We start from the raw sequence: 8682 nt of genomic DNA, 5'->3' as shown, positions 1-8682 counted from the left end.
CTGCATTTCAATGTCAATTTTAAGCTACTTCTTTTTTTTTTTTTACCAGAATCGTGGTATTATACGTTGAATTATGTTCCCCGCAAAAGTGTCCTCCCCCTCAATACTTGTGAACGTGAGCTTATTTAGAAATTAGGGTCTTTGCAGATAATCGAGTTAAGGTGAAGTTCTCAGGGTGGCCTCTAATCCAGTATGACTGGTGTCCTTAAGGAAAAGGGCTGTTTGTTCATAGGCGTGCATGCGCGTAGGGAGATTGCCACGTGACCACGGGGGCGAAGATGGTCATGTGCTTCTGTTAGCCAAGTGGTGCCAAAGATTTCCAGCAAACCAAAAGAAGCTAAAAGAGAGGTCTTCGGTAGATCCTTCCTCAAGGGCTTCAGAAGGACATCTGGAGCTCAAGACTGCAACCTCCAGAACCACGAACCAGGATGTTTCTGTTGTTTTAAGCCATCCATTTGTGGCATTTTGTTATGGCAGCCCTAGCAAACTAATTCAAGTGGGCTCTGGTTTCAAAGTGTCTCACTGAATGTTTCTCATTGGTCCTTGTTTGTACAGTTTACAGAAGTGAGCCATGTTGGTGGCAAAGACAGGTTCAAGGCTGGTGTGAGAAGTCAGTGAGCCAACACTGATTTTTTCCATGCCGGGTGCCTGGGGCAGAGGGAGACAGACGTGGTTCCTGGTATCCAGGAGCAAGCAGTTTAATGGGAAGGGAGACAGTGCAGATGACCTTGTACTTCATTAGTTAGATATGAATATGTATTCACTCTGCAGAGGAGGAAGGGAAAGATATCCCTAGGCTGGAAGAAAGACATCTCTTCCAGAAAGGAACAGCTAAGCTGACCTGATAAGCAAGGGGTACCTGGATCAAAAGAAATGGGGGTTAGAGGGAGCATGTGTGAAGGCTCTAGGCCAAGAGGGAGCAGGAAGTATATACTGTACACCCAGAGAAATCCAACTGCAGAAGCAGAGACAGAAACTGGAGAAGGCTAAGCCCCAGATGAAGTCCCAGTTCTTCATCTCACCCTTCATCACCTCATTTATCATAGGTTTAAAGACACGAAACTTTCAGGGCACCTGGGTAGCTCAGTCAGTGAAGTGTCTAACTCTTGATTTTTGGCTTAGGTCATTATCTCACAGTTTCATGAGTTTGAGCCCTGCATTGGGCTCTGCATTGGCAGCGAGGAGCCTGGTTGGGATTCTGCCTCCCTCTCTCTCTACCCCTCCTCCACTCACGCTGTCTCTATGTCTCCCAAATAAATAAATACAAACTTAAAAAAAAAAGACACAGAACTTTACAGACCCCAAACTAACAGCTGGGGGATTCCAGTGGTGGAGACTAACAAGTAAACTGCCAATCAAGCAGCTGATGGCCCAAAGCTGGAAGAAGAAGTGGGAACCACCAGAGAGAACAAAGCCACGACTTCTGTCAGGAGAATTCCTCTGCGGTGAATCTTGAGGAAAAACTATAGGGGGAGTGGTTATAGGGGGAGATGGGAAAAACCGAAAATGTTAATCCCTAGCTCAGAAGGAAAGGACCCTTTGGTCCCTGAGCTCTCTGGCCAATAGTTTTCAAGTGACTAGACTTGGAGAAGTCACATGTCCTGTCCAGAAGCACTAATTCTCTCTAGGTGTCTAGTGTGAAGCTCTTTCCGTGAAGTAGAATTTGGGTTGCTGCTTGTTTAGGTTTCATTTAGGGACATGACAGGACATTCCAGAACATTCTATAGAAAACTCCTGTGATGGCCTCTTGCCTTTGAGGTTCCATGCCCCACTCCTTGGACCTTAGTTTCTAGGACCTACCAAGATGGATGCCATCTTGGATTTAGGTTTCTGTCTCCTTGGCCAGAGTCTGCAGAAATAATGAAATCAACAGACTCAATCCATATGGTGCATATGGTTTTGAACTCTAGCTTTGGGGGTCGTTAGATGCAACCCAGTCCAAGGGCCATTAACAGTGCCCTTTGCAAGATGAATTTTTAGGTTGGATGTTTGTCTCCTGGAGTTGACTTCAATTATCTGTCTCTGGTGGGTCCGGGACAAAACGTTTTGGTAAAAGGCAAAACTGGGCTCTGAATTTGTAGGCATGGCGTTCATTATGTAAGCATACAGGTCTGTGTTTCAAAATGAAAAATAACAATAATAATTAAAGTTTCTCTGGGCTCCTTGTGTCCAAACCACTCTTGCAAAACCACCTTTGGATGAGCTCTAAGTGTCAGCAAATCAGAAACATGTGGATTTAATTTCCTTTGAAATACACCAGGGGAACAAGGGGCAGCAGGACTTGGCAACCGGCTCCTTCAGGTTTGCCAAACCCCAAATATCTCACACTCTTTTAGAGCGGTCCTGCTGGCCCCCAGCAGTCTTATCTGGCCGGTCCAACTACTGCATTTTTTGCTGTACCAACGAGGTTTTCTCTAACCATTAGGCTGTTCTCTTGGTCCATTTTAGCTGCCAGAAGGACGCCGTTAACGCCACCCACATGCTCAACAGAACTTTGGAAGAGGGACCAGACTGCAATGAGGTGTCAGCTTGGCTCCAGTCTTATCTGGACGAACAGGCCATCTTTGCAGCCATTACTGTGTCTTTAAAACCCAAACCAACTGTGAGAGAGGTTTTTTCCAACTTGACTTCTAGATGGGAAAATATTTTGCTTTTATGGTGGATGATGGTATCAGGCCCCAAATATATTAGGTTTCACGACCATCCAACACTCATGCATATAATGTGAAACAGGTCCATACTCTGCAAAGACTACAGCCACCCCTCCATTAGGCTCCAAGGTAAATATGGGCCCACAGAGCTCCTGGGGAGATAGAGACGTTTCCTTCAAGGAGAAAAACCACACAGTCGGATAGTTGTGACGCCTCGCTGAAACCCCCAGCGCCTGGTCTACTCTGATTCAAGAGTAAGGATGTAGCAATAGGTCTGTGTCTTTCTCTGGTCCATTCTTTTTCTTTCTTGATATCAATGCCTCCCTTTCCCCTCCTATATTTTCTATGGCTGGTGTCTCTTTTGCCTCAAATAACAATGCACATTAAATGCAAAGGGCAAACTGAACCTTAAAAACGTATTGTTTACATCCAAAACCACTAATGCTTTGGTGCCTATTCTTTTGTTATTCTCATCTTCCCCAGAGGCAACTGAGGCAGCCCCAGAGAGAGAGAGAGAGAGAGTAACCTACACATCACACAACTAGTAACAGCTGGACCTTGACCTTGGCCCACTGGCCCCTAGAAATGGTGTTCTTTCAGTACAGGATGCTGCCTCCCATTCCACTGTGATGGTTCATTTTATGTGTCAACGTCACGGGCCCATGAGGTGCCCAGATATGTGGTCAAACATTATTCTTAGTGTTTCAGTAGGGTGTTTGGGGATGAGATTAACATTTAAATTGGTGGACTGGGTGAGCAGATCACCGCTCCCTGGTGTGTGTGGACCTCATCCAGTCAGTTGAAAGCCTGAATAGAACAAAACCACGGACTCTCCCCTGAGTAAGAGATACTTCTCCTGCCTCTTGAGCTGGGACATCGGCTCTCTCCTGCTTGCACTTTTTCTGAAATATCAGCTCTTTGGGGCTGTTGAGCCTACTGGCCTTGGGTTAGAACTTCACAACTGGCTTCCCTGGTTCTCCGGCCTTTGGAATTGGGCTGGAAATATACCATTGGCTCCCCTGGGTGTCCGGCTTGCCAACTCACCCTGCAAGTCTGGGGACTTGTCAGCTTTCATAGCAGCACGGGCCAGTTCCTTATAATATCTCCATCCCTGTCTGTCTTTCTATCTCTGTTTACCCTATTGGTTATGTTTCCCTGGAGAACCCTAACACTCCCATTCCTTATTTAAACTACCAGGCAATCCTGTGAAGTTGATGGGTCATTGCAGTCTTCCCGGTGAGGAAAACCTGAGAACACGTTCATTTTGTACATGCACATATGCCTGCACACATACATGCACACACATATACACGCCTGAGTTCAGGACTAAGAGCAGAATCCAGGTCCCCTCATTACTTATTCAGTGCGTCCTCCCCGAGGAGTCCCCGAGCAGCCACAGATGGCAATATTAGGTTATTTTAAAGAGTCCTTTATCGCCAGACGATCTCGCGGAAAAATCCGCCTCTGAGTATCAGGTGACAGAGGGGTCGCTGCTATTTGTTTGTTCTTCAAATTCCATATTGTGAATTCTAGCTACAAAACGCAGTGCAGTCAGGAAGGAGTCAGGCTTGCGAGTTCCCACGTGGAAACAGTGAATACAGGGAATGGATCCTCCAGGGTAGAATTACCCTCTGAACAACTGGGTGCTGAGCAGGGCGAGGATATCTGGCTAACAGAATTTTTGTGCCAGCACAGGCCAAAATCTTATTATCTTTGTTAGCTCATGTAAACTCCAGGGCCACTCAGTGTGTCAAGGCTATTGACACTTAACCTAGGTGATTACTTTTCAAGGCTTCCTCTTTTATAAAGCCACCGCAGCCCTGTGGTTAAGAAGAATGGTGTCTTCTACCCCCACCGCCCTCTGCCCCTTGCTTCACAGCGTCTGATGTGGCAGCCCAGGGCAACAGTTAAGCTGTTAGACACTGAAGGACTGTCCTGACTGTCCACTGAAAGCAAAGGGAGATTGGTGACGTCCTGCTCATGCTTACATCTTCAACTCCTCTTACCAAGTGGCCAGAAGCTCAGTAAGAGGTGGCTGTGGTTTGGTTTGGTTTTGTTTTAATGTTTATTTATTGAGTGGGGGGCAGAGAGAGAGAAAGGGAGAGAGAGAATCCCAGGCAGACCCTGCACTGTCAGCGCAGAGCCCGACGTGAAGCCTGATCTCACAAACCACGAGATCCTGACTTGAGCTGAAAGCAAGAGTCGGTCACTTCACAGACTGGGCCACCGAGGTGCCCCATGGTGGCTGTGGCTTTCTGCTGCTGTATCTAAGCAGCAGAGGGGAATTCTAGGCTGGGCTTCAAGCAACCGCCCCTGCAGCATCCTCTGAACCTCCCAGCCTAAGCTGTTTTCTGTTGAAATGTCTGGAGGGAGTGGGTGGGGGACTGGTGCGTCCACTTGAGGCACACAACCCCCCAGCCACACCTCCCTCTATCTCTGCAGGAGCAGGGAAGTTGGGGACAGAGGTGGATGGTCAGGAGGGAAGGGCTGGGGCTGATCCCGCTAAAATTGGGTACCAGGTGGGACCTGGTGCTTGCAAGCAGGGAGCCTTGGTTTCAATTAATGAAATCCAGCAAGTTTCCACCTGGGGACGGGGGACACAAGCATGGGATCCTTGGGCTGAGTCAGTGGATGGGGTTCAGTTTGGCCAAGGTGGGGGGTGTGGGTGGGAAGCTCTCCCCCTTTAACTGAAAACCTTCACTGTCTCTCTCAAGCCCCTAGTCCTTGAACAATATTGTTTTCAAAAGGTCTGGTTTGGGCTTCACACCGTGCATAGTTGCTGTCAAGGCCAAAGGTGTGTGGGGGGGGGTGGGTGGAGGAAAGAGCATTTTCCATTTAAAAACTGAGCCTCAAATTCACTAGTTCTCCCGAAGCCAAACGCTCCTGACTTCCACTGGCTTCTCTCGAATGGATAATGGGTAGTTTTTCATACTTTGAAAAGCACTGCTTTTTTTCTCTCCGGTTGAGTAAGCTCTTGCAAGGGGGGTTAAACAAGAAACGCCATTTCTCATGGAAATGGCTTTATTTCCATTATACCCACACAGGCTTGTTTTCAGAGCAGCTCAGACATGCGGGACAATGTCCTCTGAATTGAGGAGGGAAATGGAGATGGTTGAAACATTCGCTTTGAGGGAAGAAGCCAAGCAAAGAGACCTATTCATTCGCCTTGACCTTGGAGATAGATATCAAGTAATGCCACAGTTCAGGCCTAATTATTTGCTGAGGAGCAAGTAGGCTCCTATTCCGCGTTTTGTAGCTGTGGTCCTGGCCCGTGGGGAGCCTCAGGTTCGGATGCTGCTCCCATGCGGGCCGGGTGCTTTTGATGGGTCCCGGCACTGCCTGGTCACTTTCCATCTCAGCAGTCCTGTCTCTAGAGGCCAGCCAGCCTGGTGGCACCAGTAATGCCACAGAATAATATATACCAGTCTGTATGATACTGGTGGCTTTCTCTGAAATGTTTTCAGCCCGCAAAGGGATCTGATTGCATATGAGATTTACTTAAGTAGCCTTTACAAATATTGATTCAAATTGAAATCTCCTAAGAAAAAAATAGATGTCTAGCCCCACCTAATAGCATTTCAAAATATCTTCTCAGGTAGGCGCTTCTAAGATGTGGCCAGGGCTGGACCTCTTGAACCAGAGAAAGGAAAGCTGTCTCTTTGCCATGTTTTCTGGGACTTCTGGGTCTGTCTCTGCAGGTGGTGCTGGTCGTTTGGCGGTGTGGGCTGAGGGCCACCGAGCACGTTTATGCTCCTGGGTTTGGGGATTGTTGCATTGTTGTGGGCCCTGTCGGTAGGGAAACGAGCATTGCATGGGTTAGCGCACCTGGCCATTGGACTCACACACACACACACACACACACAAACACACACACACACACACTGAAACCCCCTTCCCGGGTTGAGAAGCCCTCACACTGGTCACCTGGCCGGGTCTGCAGGGTATCCAGTAACCACGGGAGCTGCAGTCCCATGCCCTCGACAGCTAATCTGTACTTCCCTGGATTCCGGTTTCCCGGAATTGATTAAAAATGTACCTAATTTCTGTCAGTGGTGATAGAAACATTTTCTTCTTGGGGCGCCTGGGTGGCTTAGTCNTTGGGGACTTTCTAAGCCCTGTATATGCTGCACCCCCTAGTTGTTTGTAGGCCACAGCCCTGCCCAATTAGGACAGAAAGGCTTATAGGAGACAGACGTTAAATGTAAGGGCAGACACAGGCTAGAAGGAGGATGGGAAAAGATGTCTTGTGCCAGCTCAAAGCGCGACAAGCTGGTGTGGTGACCTTAGANCCCCCCCCCCAACTTTTCTCCCTTCTCCTCCTGGCTTCCAGGTCCTTGGCGTAATCTCATCCAGGGATTTAGCGTTTACAAAAGCAGGAACCCTTTCAGCTGGCCCAGATCCCTAAGGCAAGAGAGTGTGAAGCTTGGCTGCCCAGTGGAAATGGGTGTGGGTGGGGAATAAAGGAGCCAGACCCGAATTAGTGCTTTAGCGGTTGATCCCGCCATAAGGCCCTGCTACCTTTCCCAGGGGCTCCCAGTTCGCTCCAGTCTCTTGGTCTCTTGTTTGGACAATGGCTGCCAACGTTCTTGGCTTTCTTATCTGCTCCCCTCCAGACTCCCAACTTTAACCTGTGTAAAGCAACCCTCATTTTGTGCAGCGGCCTCTCGGCGCACTCAGAAACCCAGTGTTGAATTAAACAGCTCTAAATTTTCTTCCCTCCGCAAGAACATGTGGATCAGAGATTTGGCTTCTGGACCAAATCCTCACTGGGGGATGTTTGCTGGTCCGACCCTGCTGTGTGCAGAGATCCTCTTCGGGAAGAGGGCAGTTCTCTAAACGGATCCGGGCGTATTCTCTCTTCGTGAAATTGCACTAGTAGGGCGCCTAGGAGGTCACCACTCAAAGTAGGTCTGTGCAGTGGAGCCTGGGTGGTTTAGTCGGTTATAGGACCAACTTTGGCTCTGGTCATGATTTCATGGTTCATGGGTTCGAGCCCCAGTTCCGGCTCTGTGCTGACATCTTGGAGCCTGGAGCTTGCTTCAGATTCTGTGTCTCCCTCTCTCTCTGCCCCTCCCCTGCTTGCTCTCTCTCTCTCAAAAATAAACATTAAAACAAAAACAAAGTAAGTCTGTGCATACATCCAGCCCCTGCCTCATTTGGGAGCTCCTTAGAAATGCAGATTCTCAGCTGACCCCAGGCTTGTGGTCTCAGATCCTGCACTTTAATAAGATCCCAGGTTATTGGTGCCTGTATTAAAATTTAACAAACACTGCTCTGGAGCATTCATGACATGTTGACATGAATCAAAAGAAGACTTCCATATTTTAAAAATATTTTTTTAAACAGGGGAAAAGCAATCATGAAAAAAAATTGCTTATTAAACTAACGAAGAGTAAAAATAAGAAGAGATTATGCCAGTATTTTTGTTAAAGAGATACTTTCTTGTTTGATACTGCTGGTGGGAATTAATAAATTAGTACAGTGGCACAGCCAGCTGTTTAAAGGAACAATTTCATTTCTATGATCTTAAGTTAAAATTTAGGGGTGCCTGGGTGCCTCAGTGGGTTGAGCATCTGACTCTTGATTTCAGCTCAGGTCGTGATCCCAGAGTCATGGGATCAAGCCCGGAGTCAGGCTCTGTGCTGAGCATGGAGCCTGCTTGAGCAGGCTCTCTCCCTCCCTCTCTCTCTCTTTCTCTCTCTCTCTCTCTTCCTCCTTCTTTCTCCCCTGCTCTCTCTCTCCCTCAAATAATAAAAAAATTTATGTTGTGCTGTAACTTCAAGGATTATAGTGAAAGAATTTTCAGACAATGGCTGAGTTGTTTTTCTAATCTTCTTCCTTACCAACAGAGCCCTAGTTCTGTGGTGCAATGAACAATGTGCTCCACGAAACACATTTTCAGGACCCTTTGCAAATAGGCGTGGCTTGGTTACTGGGAGGCATCTCCAGGTGAACTGTTCCTGAAGGGAATCCACTCAGTTAAAAGCTCCTTCTGACCTATGACCTCTGTCTCCTCCCCCCCCCCCTTTAT

This window comes from Crocuta crocuta, unplaced genomic scaffold (assembly GCF_008692635.1).
Source record: "Crocuta crocuta isolate KB4526 unplaced genomic scaffold, BGI_CrCroc_1.0 scaffold84, whole genome shotgun sequence".
Lineage (NCBI taxonomy): Eukaryota > Metazoa > Chordata > Mammalia > Carnivora > Hyaenidae > Crocuta > Crocuta crocuta.
Note: the sequence above shows the minus strand (reverse complement) of the source record.